Source organism: Pelophylax lessonae, assembly GCF_965119305.1.
Source record: "Pelophylax lessonae genome assembly, chromosome: 6".
NCBI lineage: Eukaryota > Metazoa > Chordata > Amphibia > Anura > Ranidae > Pelophylax > Pelophylax lessonae.
Window position 1 is genome coordinate 242,896,603 of NC_138773.1, and position 23,525 is coordinate 242,920,127.

A 23,525-nucleotide genomic window follows, 5' to 3' on the forward strand; every position below is an offset into this window, starting at 1 on the left:
ATAAAAGTTTTAGAAAACGGAAGGAAAATATGTTTTTTTAAAATTCAATTGTTGTATGGAAGATATCTATATTTATTTTTAATTAAATTAAGTATATACCCTGAATTAATTAGGAGAATACAGGAGGTTGCCCTCTGTAAAGTAGGCTGTGACTTGTACCCCTCGGGTCACTAGAAAAATGAGCTCTTAGATAAAGCGCTAGAAGGATATTCTAAAAATAAGCCTGTTGCTGGGCTTGTGAAAAATTAAAATTTTTATTAAAATAAGAAAAACAAAATTTAAAAAAATATAAGTATATATAATGAGGGACTAGATAGAGGCATAGATTATTATATATTTTGCCAACTTTTTTTTTTTTTTTTTTTTTTTTTAAATCTCCACTTTTTTTTTTTTAGAGAGTAGATAATCAGCTGAATAGAAATCACTTGGATGAGGAAGGTCTAAGGCTGGCCATACACTATACAATTTTCTTGTTCAACTTTCCTTTAGATTTACCAAAACCATGTAATATAAGGTCAAACCCAAACACTTTCAATTTGTATGCAGTCAGGCAGGCCCTTGCACTACATAGTTTAAGGTAAATCTAAAAGAAATTGAATAAGAAAATTGTATAGTGTATGGCCAGCCTAACACTATCCTGAGCATTGATGCTACAGAGGTTTACTATTCACATACGCAGACGTATTTACTAGGACACATTGATAAAACATTGATTAAGACACAGAGCGGCCCGATAATTATGCTAATTGCTTAATTAGTGTGCACATTCATTTTTCAAACTATTAGGTGAAATATTGTTTTGAAGGCATATAGACACACACGGTATATTCTTCATTATATATTATTATTATTATTATTTTATACCTATACTGAAGGTTAACACAAACATGGTAAACCAGATTCAAATTACAGGAGAATGTTTAAAAATGCAAATTGAGCCATTCATTCCATGTACAACAAATGTATATTATTTTTGAGGTTCAAACAAGAGCACCAGCAATTCTTTCATTACTTTGGACCTTGTCTATATTACAAGACTGTGCATCTCAAGAATTTTTAATAAGCACCTTTTTATATTTCAAAATGTTAAAATTTGTACAAAGCAACAAGAAATTATATATTTGAAATTACTTAATTGTCACCGACTTTTTTTTAGAATCTCAGTGGGCATACTGTAGGGATAGGGGCTTTTACTCCATGTGAAACCATTCATATCTACTGCTTTCAATATAAATATTTGTATGTCCTTAAAAATTTTCTACTGGACATGCACTTGTTCATAAGATACTGTTACGCTGACATAACCATAAAAAAAAAAAAAAAGGAAAAAAAAAATTCTGCCACGCACACATTTAAAAAAAAAAAAAAAAATTATATATATATATATATATATATATATATATATATATATATATATATATATATATATATATATATATATATATATATACATACATATACACACACACACACACACTATATATATATATATATATATATATATATATATATATATATATACACACACACACACACACACATATATATATATATATATATATATATATATATATATAACATGTAGGGTCCATCTTCGTGTGCCCACGTAACGGTTTACGTGACTTGGACACTGGCTATTGGTTGTGCAATGGTGGTGGTGGTGGTGGGGGGGGGGGACCCAGAAGAGGAATGATGTTAGAGCAAGGGGACCGTAGGGAACCAGTCATCACAGGTGTACCTGCAGTACTGGATTAGCAGTCCCTGCACCCAGGAGAGTCCCAGGAAAAAGGACTTCAGTAAAAAAAAAAAAAAAACTTGTTTCACAATGGAAGGAAAAAATAAAAAACACAGGATGGGTTAGAGGGATGGATGTAATAGGGTTGATGGACGGGAGGTGGTTAATATTTGCATATAGATTGGCCTTAAAGAATTTTTAAAGAATTGGGCTTTCATTTAAAAACAAACAAAAAAAAAACCCCACTATCAACAGGAGCATAAAGGGGGGTGAAAGAGTGCAAATAATAATATGCATGATATCCTCGGTTTTTAGATTTTGGGTTGTGTGCCAAAATATCTGACCAATCTCCTTTATAGAACCCTGGATATTCAGAATAAAATAAAAAACCATAAAGCTGAAATTATAAGGAAACAATCAGCAGCCAATTAGGCAAACCAGAAAACCAAGTCCAGTACAATAAATACAGGCTTGTGGACAGGTCTTCGGAGCACTGGTGCGTCTGTGCTTTTACTGGTGTGAAATGCAGGTCACTCCGACTCTGCCAGGTTTGGACACCAGGTGGCAGTATAATCACACCCCAAGCCCTCATCAGACAGCTGTGGCTGGATTTCCTCTTCTTTCAACACATGTTACCCGAGTGACGGGAGTATTACAGATGTTGTAAATGCTTCAACCCCTATGTGGATTACACATGTGTCTTAGCAAAGACAAATGTGCTGCTGACTGTAAAACTTTGTATGACATGAATCTTACCAATAGCTCAGTGCACACGTGTGCGATTTAAAATTGACTTAAGTAGTTTGTAAAGTACCATAATTTGCTCCACATTGGGCTGAATGACCCCCCGGGTACTGCGGCCCATCAGATCACAAGTTATTGCAGTCTGTGCTTTGTGCCATTTTGATTCTTTTAGCTCCCCTGAATGCATGGATCGTATTTACCCGAATAGATCAGCCTCTCTCAACCTTTTCAACACAGAGGAACCCTTTAAATAAGTTCTCAGGGAACCCCTGCTAAAAAGACTATATTTACAATGAATGATACATTAGTGTGATGGTCAGTGGGATGAATGCTCCTTACACTTGTGGACATTGGGAAGAATTACCTTCTTCCAGATAGCTAAAAAGATCAATGGTGTCAATGGGAGATGCAGAAATTGCTCAATGAACCCCTAGCAACCTCTGGAGGAACCCTGGTTGAGAACCACTGCTATAGATGAACGCCATTGGTTTAATTCTACCAATAAGGTTATTACAATCCCTCATCAAAAATGCTGATAGCAGCTACTTATAGTATGCATGTATATCAATAGTTGTATCAGACTCTATGAGCACCATGTCCGATATACCAGACAGCATTTTTCCATTAAAAAAAAAAAAAAAAATTCCAAGAAAGTTTGTTAAGATCACCAGGTCTTCCCTAGACCTTCCCCATTTGCCCATTTGTTCGGGCTTGGGACTGGCATACAGAATGTGGCAACAGACAGGTTAAATCAGAATCATCCGATTCTCCTCCCCCAACCCCCCACCATCCATGACAAACAGTGTGGATGGATGAGTCTGCGGTTCCAATATTCTGACACCCACTTCACCAACTGCTGCCGGAACACCCAAATAGTGACTGCATCCGATTGGATAAAGACGCTATTTGGCTTAGATTTTCCCATCCAGCTCCTTTGACAAAATTCAACTTTTGTTGAGCCTGGCACTGTCAGGATTCATCCACAGAGCAAATTTCAGTTGATTCTGCAGGAAATCAGACAAAAATCAATCTGTGTATGTCCAGTTTTAGACAGGAGTCAATAACCTACCAGCATGTCTTTGAAATGTGGGAGGAAACCTGAGCACCCGGAGGAAAGCCTAATAAGCAACCTTGCAAAAGAACATGCAAACTCCATGCAGATAATGTCCTGGCTGAAACTTAAACTAAGGACCCTAGCGCTGTAATACAGAGATGCTAACTAGTGATGCACTGAAATTTCAGCCGCCGAAAAGGATTAGCCGCAAATCGGGTTTTTAGGGTTGTGCTGAAAGAAAGAAAAAAAGTGCCAATAATGGTTGCCGAAAACCCCTGCTATTTTACCTTGCTTATGTTGTTCTTCATAGGTCAAATTACTTTAAAAATGCATCAAAAAACGCAACGGGTGCATTTTTGATGTGCTCTTGCTGCTTTTTTTGCATTTCAATGGGGAGGTGTGTTTTTTAGCACGGTTTGCCAAATATGCTCCAAAAATGCAGCAAGCATAACCTTTTAAGACTGCTTTAAAAAGTGCCAATAATGGGCAATAATAAATTCATATTCATTTAAATTCAGGATATTCATTAAAGTCAAATAAAATACGATTGTTTATAAATTATATATATATATATATATATATATATATATATATATATATATTTTTTTTTTTTTTTTAAAAACAGTCAGTTCCAGCCAAGTGCATCATGAATTTTTGGTTTCGGCACCAAAGTTTTTTATACTAAATGCGAACCACTAAGGCACTGTGCTGCCCACTTTAAAGAGGAGCTCCAATCTCCCCCCTTAAAAAATTAAAAAGTCAGTAGCTATAAATCCTGTAGCTGCTGACTTTTAATAAAAGAACACTTACCTGTCCAGGGATCCCGCGATGTCCTCATACGAGCCGATTCTTCAATCGGCTTCGGGTCCAGGCGCCGGGATCTTATCAAAGCGGAACAAAGCCCCGCAGCCTCACAGCTGGTTTCCTACTGAGCATGAGCAAGTCTCGCTACACTTTATGAATGATCCCCGCAGTCTTCTGGGACCTGTGATGTGTCCCAGAAGGCTGCAGGAGAGGGAGGAGCAAACTTCTGCTCAGATTTCTGCAGCCATCTGACTAGAAGTGGGAGCGGTTACCTATCAAAACCAGGTACACGCTCTCACCTTAAAAGTGCCAAATGTGGCAGCAGAGGGGGGGGGGGGGTGCAAATATATGGCGCTTCCCCTTTTGGATGAAGTCTGCTTTAATATAAACAGTGCAAATACCCAAAATTTGCGGTTAGGCTAAGTTCAGATCTGCGGCAGACCTGGTTACCCCTTGAAAAACAATGCAGCGGATCAATTTCAGAGGCGTTTGACTGGTGGCGAGGATGCGATAAGCAGTAGGTTCCCTCCTGACGCCCTGTTTTAGTCCTGCAAATACAGCACCACAAGTGTGTGCATTACATGTAATTGCGGCGTGGCCCTATTCATTTGAATGGGTCATGTTTGGCGGTGGTATTGACCATTGAACACAACAGGTAGGCCAATTATTTCTGCAGCCGCAGCAGGTGTACAGTCCTGTAGGGCTGCCTTTGTAGCTTAAAGGGAAGGGGCATAAAAACACAGCTCAATTGCCAGTTTTTACTGCCACCCCACCAGCAAGTGTAAACGAACCCTAAATTCGTTTTTTTTTTTTTTTTTTCCAATTTTTTTTGTCTGCTTGTTTTCTACATGTAAAGAATAGGAAATATGTCCTTTTCATTTTTTTTTTTATAATTTTATTATTATTTTTTTATTTTGCTGCAGCTGTTAGGAGACCAGTTACAGAATTCTGAATATTAGTAACCTATCTTGGAGTCATTATTACAGCATACAATGCTGCTACACAGAGGAGGCCGGGTTGTGCCAGAGCCCATTAGGTGAATTCCAAGGCTGCAGATAATAACAAGCAGACCACCACTGTGAAGTTCATCTTATGTCTCATTACACGTTCATTTGACATATATTGAAATGCAATAAATTGGGCAGTTTCGTATCATTAGGAAAGAAGATATAATCTGCCATTTTTCTCTCTAGTCTACAAGCTCTGCCTGCATATCTATAATCTTGATTTGTGAGAGAAGGGAATTCTCTAGGATAGTTCCTGAGATCTGTCCTGATGGACTGCCAGCTCCGAAGCCGTTCGTTATTAGATGATGTGGGACATTAAAAGCAATGTGATGTGCCTTCTAAGAGAACAGCTAAAGCATGACTGCAATATTCGACAAGCCCAGCTTGTGACTTTCAGGAACACTGGCTCCTTTGATTGCCGCTGGCGAAGATCTATTCTAAGCAACAAACATTCTTAAAGGATGGATCGCAAAGCGGAGAACTGCACAAGCACGGGGAGCAGTAAGAGATCGATCGAGGTCAACCAAGGTACTGAACCTCTGTATGAACCGTCCTGCATAATCAGCAGCTCGGAGATTGGGGGAATAGAGGATATAAGGCACACCCATCGCTGCAGCCATAGGCTGCTTCCGCGCACCACATTATAGCTCTAGGCTTTAAGGCCGCAGCTGCAAACTGGAATTATGATTCGAGCACATTAAAAATAAATAATTTCTATGCCAATTGTAAATACAGCTCACTGTGCGTCGTCACAAAGGAAAGCCCCTCCCGTCAAATGGTTCCTAAATGGTTAAGAGGAAAAAAAAAAAATCCACAAACACTACACACTGTTGGCCACTAAGTGGCAGTGTTACTCCATTCTTCACCACCTCCTTTGCCGCACTATTCTTCTTAGCAGAACCCACCCACAGACTCTTCATTGTTCAATCACACCAAACACATATTACAATGAAAGGGAGGCATTGGCCCTAGCTAAAATATTCTTCAACACAAGGGAGGGCGACATTTATACATTACAGACACAACGTGCCTTCTTAAAATTTTGCTTAGTTCAGAACAAAAAAAATAAAAATAATAATTAAAAAAAAAAAAAAAAAAAAAAAAACAGAAGGCAGGGGTCTGTTGGCTCCAGATTTGATCTTTTTTGTGGTTATAAAATAATACACCGCCACATTGGGGCTGATCTTCAAAAATCAAGAGCAATGATGGAACGGAGACAGGCACCAAACAAACATACTGGCAGGTAACACCTGATTGGCTGGATAGGGAAAGCTCTAGTTTTGGGGATCTGTCCTTCTGATGGCATGCTGGATAAGTAGTTGCCAAAACAATAAAGCAAACATGTCCTGGAATTTTGGTCAACAGGCTAATAAAAGCATCAGCCTGCATTAAATATTCAAGGATGATTTACACTGCGTTACTTGCACTGATATTGCCATTTATTTTGAATAAATAAATCCCAATGCACTACTAAAGTCTCTTGGTATGTCTGAAAATTGGGAGGTTTATGTACATAGGAAGTCCATTGATTTCAACAGGCTGTCTTACTGGAACACACATCAATGCATGACAATGTGCATTAACTCACATGCATAGCACAAATGGAAAGGAGCCCCAGGTGCTGATTTACGTCTATGTCTGGTAGCATTGCACATGTTAGAGCAAAACACAGCAACAGGTTACATGCATTGTGCTGCCATTCAGCTAAGGCAACACACATGCAATGCAATGCAATGAAATGCACCACAGTGTAGCACGTCAGATATTTAGGATGTTTTTGTGTTGACAGCTCATCGTTTTCAATGAGTTGCATTCATGCAACATAAATCAACGCAGGGTGCATAAAAAAAAAATCACAGATTTTTAAAAATAAATTTTAAAAATCTGATTTTTTTTTCTATTTAATCAGTTCTGGACCGGAAGGATTTGCCCCCTTAATGACCAGGCCATTTTTTGCAATTCGGCACTGCGTTAACGGAGAATTGAGCAGTCACGCGACACTGTACCCACATACAATTGATGTCCTTTTTTCCCCCCCAAACATAGAGCTTTCTTTAGGTGGTATTTGATCACCTGTGCAATTTTTATTTTTTTGCGCTATAACAAAAAAAAAAAAAAAAAAGGAATGACAAATCTGGAAAAAAAAAACATCTATATTTTTTCACATTCTGCTATAGAACATTCCCAAAAAGAAAATTTAAAAATCAAACTTTTTCTCATCCTTTTAGGTCAATTTGTATTCTGCTTCATATTTTTGGTAAAAAATAAATAACTAAAAAAATTGCAATAAGCGGATTTTGATTGGTTTGCGCAAACTTTATCGCGTCTACAAACTAGGGAAAGATTTGTCTTTTTTTTTTTTTACAAGCAATGGCGACAATCTGCGATTTTTAGTGGGACTGTGACATTGCGGCAGACAGATCGGACCCCTAACTGACCTTTGACACTTTTGGGGGGACCAGTGACATTACTACAGTAATCAGTGCTAAAAATAATGACATTACTGTAATAATGACACTGGCAGGGAAGGGGTTAACACTGTGGGTGATCAAAGGGTTAAAAAAGTGAGCCTAGGGAAGTGTTTACTAACTGTGGAGGGGGGATGGGCTTGTGAAATGACCACAGAGACCTGTGATCCTATATAGAAAAATCAAAGGCACTCTGTGATCATTCCAGAGAGAAGAACGGTCTGTTGTGTTTACAACAGCTGACCGTCCTCTCTCAGCGGGGAGCGATCACGGGTGGCCGGCGACAATGGAGGCCGCCAGCCCCACGTGCATCGGCATCCCCGCTGCCTAGTGGGGGCGCGCGCTCATCCCCCCTCCCCCCCAGCACCACTCACGCAACCAACGTAGTACTACGTCGGTTCGCGCAGCCAAGCCAGCCTGCCACAATAAAACTGCGGCAGAGGGTCAGCAAGTGGTAAAATCTGATTTTTTTTTTTTTTTTTTTTTTTTTTTTCAAATTTTGTTTTGATAAAATGCTTTTGGGTAAAAATGTATCTAAAGATAGTTTTCTACTTAAGATACATTCATAATAATTGAGTTTATTCAGCATGAAATGGAGCTTAGTTATGTAGCATGAGGCTGTATATTCGTCAATATTTACATTTTTGGTAAACATTCAATGAATCCAAACTCTGCAAGCCGAGATAACATTCACTGCATTGATGCATTCACACAGTTTTACACTAACTACCAGCAAGAATGAGTCCTTACATTTAAAGAGCACCTGTCATTTTTAGCAACACCTGTTAGCGGGCATCCACTCACCGGCTGCCGCCACGTCCCTCACCTTGTTGTGTCACTGCTGCATCACAAACTGTCCCTTTAAAGTGTATGGTACGGTCGGTGAGTCAACAACGGCTCAGAGGAGGAGGAGCCGCGGCGAGACAGAGAGGACAGTTGCTCTTTAAAAATTAAGATTTAATTCAAGCCTTTTAACTAGCAATTTAAATCGACTTGATTTAAAACAAATCTCCCCTGTGTCAACGCACATGCAGTAACGCACCACACAAAATGTAAATGGACTGGTGCTGGGCGGCTATTCCAACAGTCCCACCGCATGGCCAAGACAAAATACCTGGTCTCCTATGGGCACACCACTTTGTTGCAGTGATGTGCGGGCACTGCACACTGAGAAAAAAGAAAAGCACTGCATGCAGCACTTTTTTCAGCGCAGTTTACAGCGTGCCGAGCTCAGCGAATCACCACAGCGCTGATTTTGGCTGCACTGCGCATGCCCTGTGTGCCAATGCATCGGCTGGTGTGAACAAACCCTTAAGTGTATCTAAGGGCTCATAAAGACCACTACACCTATTAGAAAACAATACTAAGTGTGTGTTGCCACTTGTTAATTGCATACATATACAGTGCATTGCAACTAATTGATACCAATGATCGCTGCATCATTGTAGTGCATTTTTTTTTTTTTTTTTTTTTTATTGAGTGGGACCTATTTTTATTTATTTTTTTTTTTTTTTGCCATGAGGTGCACTCACAGCCCATTCAAAATAAAAGGGCTTTCTAACCCAATGCACCAAAAAAGGGTGCAAAGACTCACTGAGTCCATACCTTTTGCTGCTTTCCTTAGCACTTCTGCCTTGCAGTACGGAGGTCCCTGCTTCATATCTCACCCAGGTCACTAAATGCATAGAGTTTGCATGTTCTCACTTTGCTTTTGTGGGTTCCTCTGATTACTCTGGTTTTTCCTCCCACATTCCAAAGACATGCTGGCAGGTTGATTGGCTTCCGTCCAAATTGGCCCCAATATGTGTATGTATGAATGTGAGTTAGGGACCTTAGATTGTCAGCTCCTCGAGGACAGGTGGGGTGGCGAACTTCCAGCTCCATTTGCGAGGCAAACTGAGTCAGAAGTGGGGGGCAGGGAACCTGTCAAAACCAGGTACCCCCCACCCCCCAAAAGGTGCCAAAATGAGGCAGTTGGGGGGGGGGGGGGTAGAGCTTCCCCTTTTGGGTGGACACCCAACATTAGAGGTGATTCATTCTTCCAGTAAATACGATTTTGCACACTGGTACTAGTATTGCAATGTCCCCCCCCCCCCCCCCCATCATTCACCTAACGGGACCCCAGTGCTGATGAAGGGGGGGACAGAGGAGATTGATTCAAAAAAGGATGCTATGCAGGTCCCCCCCCCCCCCCCCCCCGACATTATCCTTCTCAATCGATATCTTCATTGATTGTTAGGACACTGGCATCTGGAAAGTTGTGATGGTGTACAATGAAATCCTGTGGCTTTGTGTAACTAAAAGGTAGGTTTGATCCACCCAATGGCTTGTATACAGTTGGGCAATTTTTAGGCATTTTGCTGAGGCACCCCTGAAAAAACCTGAAAGCACCCTGGCTAAAAAAAGACTGGTCTGGAGGACATATTGACAGGTTGCTATGAACGGGTCAGTTGGATCACTCGTATACCTATAACAGTCAGTTGAAGAATGTAGATGAAAATTAAAAGAAGTACAGCCATAGCTCCCTTGGCAATACTTCTCCTGGGGGTCACAATAAGCGCAGTTCATTCTGCACTCCTGTTACCTGTCTTCAGCAGACAGCGGGCTGAAGCCCGAATGGATCGAGATTTATTTACGATTAATCGTATCCAACACACATACAGATCAGTTATAGGTCAGAATAAAGTAAGCCTGTGCAGGCTATGAACATTCAGTTATTTTCAAATTCTTAACAAGTAGAAAATTTGTTTTAAAACAAACAGTGATCTCTTTAGGCTACATTCACACCTGAGCGTAGCGTTTTCGCGCGTTTTTTACCGCGATTTACAGGTGTTTTTTGATTGAATAGATACCAATGGAAAACGCCTGTAATCTGCCCAAAAAGAAGCTCATGTACTTTTTTGAGCGTTGGGCGTTTTGTATACAGAGTCAAAAACGCTCAGATGTGAACAGGGGCCATTGAAATGAATAGGATTTGTCTTGTTGGGCATTTTGAGAGCTGATCCTAGAGCAGAAAAACTCACCAAAAACGCCTAGATGTGAACGGAGCCTTAGATACAGGTATTGTGGAGCATTTCATCCTCAAAGTCCATAGCAGAGTACTAAAGCCATTTAAGTCTGCATTTTAATAGTGCATCTAAACTGGTCACTCCTCTTAAACTGCACTCACGCTAACAGGAATACATAAAGGTACAAAAAAATAAATAAAAAAATCGCTATCATGCATTTACATAACTCACAAATGAGTGCCACACTATGGGGTTTATGGCTAATTGCACCCCAAACACAGCAAGAAGAGGTTCGGTTTTTCACAGAGTGAATAGCATGGTTAAAAGAAACACAAAGCTCAAAAATGTCACGCATAGTGCAGCCCATTGATATGAATTGGTTGCCCTATGCTTATAGTGCAACATTATGCAAAAACAGACCACATGCGTGTTGCCTCGTGTGAGCTCCAGCTCAGTGCTTTCATTTAAGAACCAAAGAATGGCAGGGTGCCAAGTCACTGCTGGGAGGGGAAGCAAGGTGAACTGAACAACTTCACTGCTGCTAGAGGTGGCTTCAAGTGTGTATAAAAGAATACATATCAAATAGGGGAGCAACACAACTCCCCAGCCGATCACATTCCTCTCAACACAAACTTAAAGATTAGCAAAAGGGTCAAACATTTGTTTCCTAGAGACTGGCCATACAGGATCACGGTTACATGCCAGGGCTCATTCAAACCTTACAGATTTAAGCAGGTTTAAAAAGTATAATAATAATACTTTCTAACGGTAGTTCTAAACTTTCCTCCTGCTAGCTTGAGGTCATGTTTACGTGTTCTTGATCTTAGCTTCAGATTGTAAATACTGCCTTCCTTAAAAGTAGTAAAGCGAAAGCTCCTTTTGCTGTACTTCTCCTGTGGATCACGGGAGTGCAGTTCGTTCTGCACTCCTAGGACTCGTTTTCAGCAGACAGAGTGCTGACCTGGGTAAGACCACAACAATGGAGTCAGGATCCTTCCACATGCCTGGACCTGCACCCGGCTTAGACTCTCAGCAAGTCACTGAGAGGCTGAGCCAGCCACTTCCACCCCCTCCACAGCCCAGCACTGGATCCAGTGAGCGAGGATGGGGCAGAGCAGAGAGCAGCTGACTGACATTTATCAGCTCTCTGCTCAGGAAGCTCTGAGAAGCGAGCGATGGTCGGTGTTTGATCGCTCGGTTATTAGTCTCGTGGACCAATACTGCATCCACCTAGGTAAGTATGATTCAAAAAAAAAAAAAAAAAAAAAACACCCTTCCAATACTTCCAGAATTTTAAGATTTAGCAAAAAAAGTCAAATTCTTTGTACCCAGGAGACTGGCCATACAGGATCATGGTCACATGCCAGGGCTCATTCAAACCTCACAGTTTTAGCATGGTTAAAAAGTAAAATAATACTAATACTTTCTAACATTAGTTCTCAGCTTTCCCCCTGCTAGTTTTGAGGTCATGTCTACGTGTTCTTGATCCTAGGTTCAAAATTAAAATGTGGCCTTCCTGAACCTTATTTACACCCTTAATGTATTTAAAGGTTTTGAATGTACTCGCAGTTAGGGCCTTATGCATTCATAGTCAAATGCCTCTTCCACCCCCCACTGGTTACTCAGATGAGAGCCATAGAGTGAAGGATGTGGTCCACTTTATTTTGGCTCATCGTTTATATACATTGGGGCGTAAAAAGAATTGCCTGTTAAGCATATGGCAATGCGGTAATAATCTGGAGAGTGGTAACGGCAGCAGATTTGCCAGGAGTGAGCCAGGTATTTAGTAATAGGTGGTAGCTCCATATGCATCAGGATGACCTTCAAGCAATGTCCCTTTCAATAACTTATAATGAGGGGAGATAGCAATGGCGTTAAACGCTGGCAATGGTTGGCCATTAGGAATAGATCACATCCTTCACTATATGGCTTTCTCTTGAGTAATATGTAGGTAAAAAAAAAAAAAATGGCATTTGTCCCTATAATATTATATATATATATATATATATATATATATATATATACATATATACATATATATATATATATATATATATATATATATATATATATATATATATATATATATATATATATATATATATATATATATATATATATATATATATATATACACACACACACACACACACACATAGAAAGGCCCTAAACCTGAGTACCAGAAGCTACAGTGTTGAGCCGCAATGTATTTCAGCGGATCATAGACAGGCTGCCCTCTGTACCTGTGCCTCCCGAGTGCACTAAGACGCCAGAATTGCATGCACAGGGTCTATATGACTCGTATACAAGGGGCCTAATGTGCAAGTGGAAGATTTGATTCCAGAGCAAACATGCACGAGAAGGGGAATTAGAAAGAAGCTAGATGCCACTTGTACAAGGGACCTTACACGTTTTTTTTCTTTTGTTACAAAAAAAAAAAAAAAGATACTGTGATTGGACAAGGGTTCTAAGGTACAATGATGGAAGCATATTGGGGGTGTATAAGACAACTACAGTCAAGTAGCAAAAAATCATCCGCACTCCAATTAACTCTTTCTTTTTAATAATCATATAGTGTTAACTGCATAGTGAAGTCTCCAACCCAAAATCAGTCATCCTGGATTTGTTTCACCGCTTCAGGCTTGCTCACAAGGATAGGGTAAGCCAAGAGTGACGAAACGCGTCAAGGAAGGCTAGTTTGGGGTTGGAAACATCACTGTGCACAGTCAACGTACTGATTATTAAAAATACTGCAAGAACGGCTATTTGGAGCTTGGCTGATTGTTCCCGATTTTCAATAAAGAGTGGAGACAAACTGATGACCGGCACCCAGGCTGTCCATGTAAGGCCAGTCTTGAATGGATCGGTCAGCAGACTTCAGGTGCTCAGGTTACCTGTCCAGACATCCATCCTTTGGCAAGCTGATCTCAGGGAAAGGATAGGTTGCCTGAACTGGACACTTGCTAAACCAATCGCTATTGTTCGTCCGAGAGCCTGTTGCTGGGAGTCTATGCACATACAAAAAAATACATGCATTCTTGGCTGTTTATGTACTAGTTCAGTGATGGCGAACCTTGGCACCGCAGATGTTTTTGAATGACATTTCCCATGATGCTCATGCACTCTGCAGTTTAGTTGAGCATCATGGGAAATGTAGTTTCGAAACATCTGGAGTGCCAAGGTTCGCCATCACTGTACTAGTTATTCTGAAGATGGTCTGGCCTTTTAGGTCTACAAGCAACAGCAAAAACCAGACTGAGCTGGGGTGCCACAGGGAGATAATGGCCTCACCGTCTCACCCCTTCAAAAAAAGAGGGGGTGTGGGGTTCCCAATAAATAGTTACCTATAACAAAAGGAATGGTAGGGTCTATAAGCCCCTACAGAACAGGAGGAAAGGTATATAAGAATTTGGCAGTCATTAGTACAGCTTATACAATGGGCAGCATACACTTCTCTTTTCTGTACAATATAAATCTGTCCTATTCTGTTAGATAAATGGTAAACATACCGGGAAACACCATTCTACTTGTCACTGGAAGGATGCTAAATACACAACGAGAACAAAACTGAAATGGTGAATCTGCTTAGGAAAGGCGTGTTGTCTACGACAGGGGAGACAAGGGTGGGCTATCCTCTTTGCTTATGCAGGGAGGCAAGTTTAACAGATGCAGACGGGAAAGCAAGCCATAAACACATAATATACAAGACAATTCATTACAAGGCAAATGTATGTGCTGTGTGATTCCACCTCCCATGCAAATCAGTTCACACAGACAGACACCCGCCCTTGCTGCCTAGATATTCCCTCCACCCTTAAGGCTCCAGTCCGCTCTGCAGCCCCGAAGCTTTGAGACCTGATGCAGGCCTGCCTGAGGATGAAAGAGTTACGCAGAACCGGATGAAACTGGCAGTGACTGTTTTATCGAACGTGAACGCGGAAGGCAAATAAACTGAAAATTATAGAGCTGGGTTGAACTTGAGTTCATCGGAGAAATATTAAATACAACTGGCGCTGAATAGATTGAACATTTTCAAACTGCTGCGTGGCTGGGGATGGCTGTTTTTTATAAGGTTTAATGTTCTGGAACAGTTCTGCAGCAAGACTATTTTTTTTTTTTCCCCTTCTACAGTATGACGGACTTACAGGGCATGGAAAGAATGGCGGGTGGGGGCAGGGGACCGGAGAGCCACAATTCTTGATAAACCAATAATGCTTTTGTCCTTTTCTCTGACCGGTTGTAAAACAGGACACATTTAACGCCTGAAAAGCAGCACGTCACTTAACAACATTACTCAGATCATGATGATCAGGATGCAAAATAATAAAATAGCTCTTTTTTTTTTTAGTCTGGAGAAAAAAAAAAAAAATAATATTATGTTTTATTGGACATTTATGTGCTTAAGAGGTCAATTCAGTAGGCTCATAAATTGTTAATGCGCAGTTAGCGATCATTCATCGCTGTTCAAGTCAATGGGCGTATTTAACGGTTATGGACAGATTAGGTTTTAGAGGTAAATGTTCAAATATTAATGTGCCATTTACAGCAAAAAGAACACATTTTGGTGTTTATATTTAGATTTACTAACTAGCATCATAGCTTTTACTTAAATGCCATATTATAGGTTTCTACACCTAAACTGGAACACGAGAAAACCATCTTGGTTTAAATAGACTTTCCCAAAAATAAAAAATGGATTTGCATATGAACAAGGCTCCATGGATGGGATGTTATCAAAAAGGTACGTGAGAAAGAAGAAGAAGAAGAAGAAGAAGAAGAAGGAGGAGGAAGAAAGAAGGAGGAAGAAGGAGGAAGAAGAAAGAAGGAGAAAGAAGGAGGAAGAAGAAGAAAGAAGGAAGGAAGAAGAAGAAAGAAAGAAGAAAGAAGGAAGGAAGAAGAAAGAAGGAAGGAAGAAGAAAGAAGGAAGGAAGAAGAAAGAAGGAAGGAAGGAAGAAGAAAGAAGGAAGGAAGAAGAAAGAAGAAAGGAAGAAGAAAGAAGGAAGGAAGAAGGAGGAAGAAGAAAGAAGAAAGAAGGAAGAAGGAGGAAGAAGAAAGAAGGAAGAAGGAGGAAGAAGAAAGAAGGAAGAAGGAGGAAGAAGAAGGAAGGAGGAAGGAGGAAGAAGAAAGAAGGAGGAAGGAGGAAGAAGAAAGAAGAAAGAAGGAAGGAGGAGGAAGAAGAAAGAAGAAAAAAAACAAACAAAAAAAAGGACATGGAAAAAGACTGATGCCAACCAAAAAGGTCCAATATCCATGAGTAAATATCTGCGAGTATACAGTCTAACCACGTGCCAAAACCTTTTCTTTTGGTTAAATATGGAAAGAGTAAAACCTCTTTCAGGTTGTACTGCTTTCTCTCCATTAGAGAGATTTTTGTCTTAACAATGGAAAAGGTCTTAGGAAATTGTCCCTGCAGTCTTGCCATCATCAACCCAAAAACGTAACCAACAAGGTTTAGGAGTGTGTCTATGAGAATGTTTGACCATTCTTCCAGAAACGCATTTGTGAGGTCAGGAGCTGATGTGGATGAGAAGGCCTGGCTTGCAGTCCCCGCTCTAATTCATCCCAAAGGTGGTCTATCGGGTTGAGGGCAGGCCAGCCAAGTTCCTCCACCCCAAACTCGCTCATCCATGTTTTTATGGACTTTTTTTTTTTTTTTGCAGTAGTCCAAATCATTTGGTGGAGGGGGATTATGGTGTGGGGTTGTTTCTCAGGGGTTGGGAGTGGCCCCTTTGTACCAGTGAAGACATTTTGGACAATATCATGCTTCCAGTTCGAGAATAGCTCCTTCATGTTCCAACATGACTGCACACTAGTGCACAAAAAAAAGGTCCATAAAGACGAGGATGAGCGCGTTTGGGATGGAGGAACTTGACTGGCCTGCACAGAGTCCTGACCTCAACCTGATCGAACAACTCGGGAAGATTTAGAGCGGAGACTGTGAGCCAGGCCTTCTCGTCCATATCAGTGCCTGATCTCATGAATACGCTTCTGGAAGAATGGTCAAACATTCCCATAGACACATTACTAAACCTTGTGGACAGCCTTCCCAGAAGAGTTGAAGCTGTTATACCTGCAAAGGGTGGGCCAACTCAATATTGAACCCTACAGACTAAGACTGGGATGCTATTAAAGTTCATGTGCATGTAAAGGCAGGCGTCCCAATACTTTTGGTAATATAGTGTAGGTTTATATATTATTTTTTACTATGGATGTTACAACTATTCATTCTAATTAAAATGACTGGATAAAAAAAAATAAAAAAAAAAAAGTGGAATGCCCTAACTTTGTTCTGGGGGCGTTTTACCAGACAGAGCATGAAAATCAGCAAAAGAGTAGCAGACAAAATTAAAAAGCTGAGATTCTAGTATTCCACTACTGAATGTATAGGTTAACTTTGCAAAAATTGCAAATAAAGAACAAACAATATAGAGTATACAATTGTGACACAAATCATATTGTAATTTCATTTTATTACAAAACTTCCTTTCCTTTTCAATCTGCAGCTGTTGTAATTTTCTGAAAATGCAATGCAATATGGCCGCCTGGAGCTGTTCTGTACACAGAATGTATACTGACCACACCCAGAAACATTTCCTGCTTGTGTGATTGGCTCACCAATTTTCCCAGAAGTCCGCCAAAGATACAAGTCAGATTTCTGGCAACCCCTGCATTTTTTGGGAGATCCTCCCAATAGGAACACGTCTAAAGGGACATAGGCCTGGCAGCTTTCCTTAATAGAGCCCTGCAGCTGCCAAAGCTGATAGATAATTCTGAAACCACTCCTATTTGACCCACTTAGCACAGAGGAACAAAAAGGGATTTCTTTAGAACAGGGGTCTTCAAACTACGGCCCTCCAGTTGTTCAGGAACTACAATTCCCATCATGCCCAGGCATGTCTGTAAATGTCAGAGTTTTACAATGCCTCATGGGACGTGTAGTTCGGCAACAGCTGGAGGGCTGTAGTTTGAGGATCCCTGCTTTAGAATAACAAAAAGGTAGGAATCTGCTACAAAATTTGTCATAATCCCTGCAATGTACAGAGATCACCCAGAGGGGAATGTTTTTTTCTCAACAAAAGTGGAGTTACACTTTAAAGTAGCATTTTTACTTTTGTCTGTGTTACCGTTAGAGAGATTTTCCTTACTTCCTGTCCTGGGGACAACCTTTTTAGTAGACAGGAAGCAAATAAATCTCTCTAATGCAGCCTCCCATTGCAGTAAAACCTAAGAGTTCTAAATTCTTCCCTACTCTATCCAATACCTTAGCACACCACAATTGGGTAAGGACTCCAAATTGGGTCCCACAATAAACCCGTGAGATTACCAGTTTACATAATATTAGTTGAGAGTTCTAAGAAGACGCATTTTTTTGAGACTCAAAATGGCAAACGGACAGTTTTGGAACCTGAAAACACAGTTTACCAACAGGATTATTGCTTTAAAAAAAAAAAAAAAAAAAAAAAAAAAAAAAGAAGATGACAAGGATGCTTTTGAAGATCATCTGAAAGATGTATGCCAAGGTTTTGCTTGTTCCAACATCCGGGAATAGGTCTATACATTTCTGAAATAAGCATTGGACTATACAAGATTTGAAAAATTAAACGGCTTCGGTATTTTTACGCAGCATGATAGAAAAACGTTGGATTGTAAAAGATTGTGCAAATTCTACTAATCAAAATCGGTCAATTTACAAATATTAGAGAGCCGAATTGCTATAGCTGGTGTCCTAAAATTAGGCTACGTTCATATGTGGGCGTAGCTGATCACGGGCAGAATCACAGCGATTCTGAGAGGGGGGCCAAGCTGCACTGTGTATGAATGGACACAAGAGTGCAGTTCAGGAGTGAGCCTGCTCAGGTGCCACCATAGCAAAAGGCATGCTAATAGGGGCACTTGGGGGGGCAGGATTGATAGACAAATCCAGTACGCCTTTAGATGCCATTAGCTTATATTAGAGAATAAGCGTCTTAGATTATTCTTAGATTATTGACCAAAAAGTATGGGACTTGAAGTTGTCCTTCACATATGCATTTCACCTCTTCAAAGCTGCACCAACCTGTTTCTAGCCATTCATCTATTGCAATTGACTTGTAAGGCAAAAAAAAAAAAAAAAGGAGCTCTGATGTGAATAAAAGCCTATAGACATTAGACATAGGCCCAAATATTCATAAGGATGCAACCTTTCAACATCTTAAGAACCTCCATCATCAACATCAAGTGCATGAAGCATCACAATGAGTAATACAAGATTTGAAAAATTAAACGGCTTCGGTATTTTTACACAGCGTTGGATTGTAAAAGATTGTGCAAATTCTACTAATCAAAATCGGTCAATTTACAAATATTAGAGAGCCGAATTGCTATAGCTGGTGTCCTAAAATTAGGCTACGTTCACATGTGGGCGTAGCTGATCAGGGGCAGAATCACTGTGATTCTGCCCGCGATCCGGAATCATTGCAAATCGCGGGACGCCTGTGTGATGCCCGTGATTTGCAATGGCACCCCAAACGCTGTGCGATGTTGCTGCAATTTCCGCCTGCCGAATCGCGGGAACATCGCGCAAACAGAATCACGGGACGCATGACTCACAAAAGAAGCTCCTGTACCTTTTTGGGCGTCATGCATCCTGCGATTCTATTTGTGCGATGTTTCTGCGATTCGGCAGGCGGAAATCGCGGCAACATCGCACAGCGTTTGGGGTGCCATTGCAAATCACAGGCATCACACAGGAGTCCCGCGATTTGCAATGATTCCTGATCGCAGGCAGAATCGCGGTGATTCTGCCCGTGATCCGCTGCGCCCACATGTGAACCTAGCCTTAGAGTTTTTGTTCTGCCTTCACAGGAAGCTTGTTAAATGTACTTACCAGGTCCTGAGGCTGTCTGTCTGCCAAACCCTTTATCAAAGGTATTATTACACTTTATGTTTTTATTATGTACAATCATAAAATAATTGCTGCTTTCCCGTTGTTTATGTGAACCTGTCAACCACTAGGTGCCTGCTTTTAAAGCGTATCCATGGTCAAGATGTAAATTTGTATATTCAGGAGCACTAAGTCTTACCATTATCTCTAGTCTACTGATATTTATCTGAATATTCTTAAAGTTTGTAAACTCACTTTGTGAGGATCCCCACACATTTTCTGTGACACGCAGTCACTATGCCCTATGAGTAGGCACTGCTGTGTCACACATTTCACAGAGACTGCCTTCTGAACTATAGAGGTGCTGAGGGGGGGGGGGCATGGTTCCAGGAGGCGGAGTCAGAACAGGAATCATTGCTTGCAGGCAGCAATGTACCATGGGATATATAGTCCTTAGAAATTGGAAACCACAGAGAAGCTGCAAATCATAGAAGAGATTTTTTAAGCAAGCTTATTTTGGATTGTCAAAAATAACAATTGTATATAGCAATTAAAATGCTGACATTACACAATGAAAGCTCATGCTATGATTTCAGAGTTCCTTTAACTCTGTTAGATAGTAAAGCCTCCTCTGTGCGCCCCTTGGATCCTTGCTACAAAACCTTTGAAGTCCCTGACTTTTGGCCTACACAAAACTCCACTGCAGCTAAGCCTCTCCAACCCACTGTCCATGTCTAATAAGAGCACCACATTGCATCAGGTTCTACAAGTGCTCTACAATTCACAAGGCACCCAACTAGTCCCTATAAAGTGGTTCCAAAGGCTCAAGGATGTTTACCTGAATGCATTCTATACATTAAAAAGGTAAAAAAAACCTCATGGGTGCAAATTCCCCCTCACCTTTTGACTTACGTGAACCCCATCAGGATCCAGCGATGTGCATGAGAGCAGTGGCTCTCCTGGGTCTTTCTCTCTCTCTCTCCCCCCCCCCCCCCTCATGCCCATTGGCTCCTGCTATGAATGGACACAGATTGCAGTTCAGGAGTGAGCCTGCTCAGGTGCCACCATAGCAAAAGGCATGCCAATAGGGGCACTTGGGGGGGGGGGACCAGGACCCCCCCCAAAAAAAAAAAAAAAAAGGATCAGGGTTGCTCTCTGCAAAACCATTACATGGAGAAAGCAAGTATGACTTATCTTTTAGAAAATGAAAAAAAAAATTTAAGAATCACTTTAAAAATAATTTGCTCTAATTGTTTACAACTGCATAATAATTCTGGGGCAGTCACAGTAAATCTGAATAATGCTACCCTGCCAGTTCCATTTAAACACCCAGAATTGTGGGCAACACAACAGGCTTTGGACCTGTATTGATAGACAAATCCAGTGCGCCTTTAGATGCCATTAGCTTAAATTAGAGAATAAGCATCTTAGATTATTGACCAAAAGTACGTGACTTGAAGTTGTCCTTCAGATCTGCATTTCACCTCTTCCAAGCTGCACCAACCTGTTTCTAGCCATTCATCTATTTCAATTGACTTGTAAGGCAAAAGAAGGAGCTCTGATGTGAATAAAAGCCTAGAGAGACATAGGCCCAAATATTCATAAGGATGCAACCTTTCAACATCTTAAGAACCTCCATCATCAACATCAAGTGCATGAAGCATCACAATGAGTAATAACTCATAAAAAGGTAACCTGATAATATCACCTCCAGGAAACTAATTGCCTAGCATAAATGGGCCAAATGTTGGACGACATTGGCCAGTTCAATAGAAACTGGCCAACATTCAGACCGTATGTACTGCAGCATGGCTGATAAAGGTCTGCTGAACAGCCTCCAATCATCGCTCTCAGCAAATGGCTGAAAGCGCTGACCGGAGTGTTCTGGGTGGGGGCCATCCAGTCATAACACAATAGCACATCAAGGAAGATCACTGTACTAACATCAGATAGTTAGTACAGCGGCTCCTCCTAAATGGTCAGTTTTTGTTTTCATTCAGCCCTGCTGGGTGTAACCCAAAAAAAAAGAAAAAAAAAAACTACTAGTGTGTACCAGGCTTATATGCATGAAATAGCAAACTCCACAACATCAGACCTGTAATTTAATAATAAATACAATGAATGTGGTGGTAAGACACTGTACTCAGTTCTTCCAATGACGATACTAAACCAATGTACCTCCATGAGGTTTATCACCATAGTGTGAATTAGGTATTAGAACTAGGTGGTCATCCCCCGAAGAACACCCTTATAAAAAGGGAAGCAGGCTAAAATACCCTAAATTCAAACAGTGGCTTCATTCAAAATGAGGCACAGCCTTTTATTACCATCTTAGGTGGACCATAAATGGATCTTTTTTTGATCAGCCAGCAGGAATTTCCCCCACTGTTCTAATGCATTTTGACTGAAGGACTCTCTGCTGTCAAAATACTCTGATCAGCGCCGAAGCTTCGGAGTTATTGAAAAATTTCAAACATTACCATTCAACGGAAGTTGATCATTAGATCAACTTCTGTTGGGCAGGAACAGCCAAAGATGGATCAAAATTTGGTCAGTCCCTGCTGAACTAATTTCAGTACATCTATGGCCAGCTTTAGGCTACGTTCACATGTGGGCGCAGCGGATCAAAGGCAGAATCACCGCGATTCTGCCCGCGATCCGGAAATCATTGCAAATCGCTGGATGCCTTTGCAATGGCACCCCAAACGCTGTGCGATGTTGCCGCGATTTCCGCCTGCCAAATCGCGGTAACATCACGCAAACAGAATCGCGGGACACATGACGCACAAAAGACGCTCTTGTACCTTTTTTGGGCGTCATGCGTCCCGCGATTCTGTTTGCGCTTTGTTACCGCGATTCGGCAGGCGGAAATTGCAGCAACATCGCACAGTGTTTGGGGTGCCATTGCAAATCACGGGCATCGCACAGGCATCCCGCGACTTGCAATGATTTCCGGATCGTGGGCAGAATCGCGGCGATTCTGCCCGTGATCCGCTGCACCCACATGTGAATGTAGCCTTACTTTTGCTCTTCTAAAATACCTCATAAACCTTTATCATTTGGAAATAATCCCTGCCTGCCTTACTTTATTTCTTTGCAGCCTATATTTTTAAATTCCGAAGCGAATGCCTGGTACACCCGATGAGATCAGACAATGATTGTCCCTCTTTTTTTTGCATGCTAATCTCATATCGAAAATGAAAAGGTTATTGAAATTTCGAATTTTTATTCTGTGGTACAAGAATCTTTCGTAAGTAGTGTATTGCATCTTCGGATGACAACTGTACTGATTACATGAAAATCGCACAAGAAAAATGTTTGTGTCCCTTTCAATTAGGGATGCACCGATCCGACTTTTTTGGTCCCGATCTTTTGCTTTGTGAAATCGCCGATCCCGAGTCCGATCCGGAAGTACTGTTTTGTGAGCTTAGAACAAAAGAATACTTCCGGATCGGTATCGGCAGATACCTTATAACAATTGTGCAGTCAAAATCTAAAATGTCATGGGTTTAGTCTTTAAGAGGTTAAACTTCCCTCCTCTGGCAGACAGAACAAAAAGATACATTGTAATCATTGTGTTTACTTAGGCTGCATTCACATGTCAGCTTATAATCGCGGGCAGAACCGCCGCGGTTCCGCCCGCGATTCGGAGATTTATTGCAAATCGCGGGACGCCTAGCGTTGCCCGTTGATTTGCAATAGCCCCCCAAACGCCGAGCGATGTTGCCGCGATTTACGCCCGCCGAATCGCGGCAACATCGCGCAAACAAAATCGCGGGACGCAATACGCTCCAAAGAAGCTCTTGTACTTTTTTGGAGCGTATTGCGTCCCGCGATTTTGT

At 41.0% G+C, this 23,525-nt stretch overlaps 1 protein-coding gene across 1 annotated transcript in view; it reads right to left on the minus strand.

Annotated features, from left to right (window-relative positions):
- AGPS (alkylglycerone phosphate synthase) overlaps window positions 1-23,525 on the minus strand; it is a 386,322-nt gene that overhangs the window by 321,146 nt on the left and 41,651 nt on the right. The gene's annotated exons all lie outside the window — the stretch shown is intronic.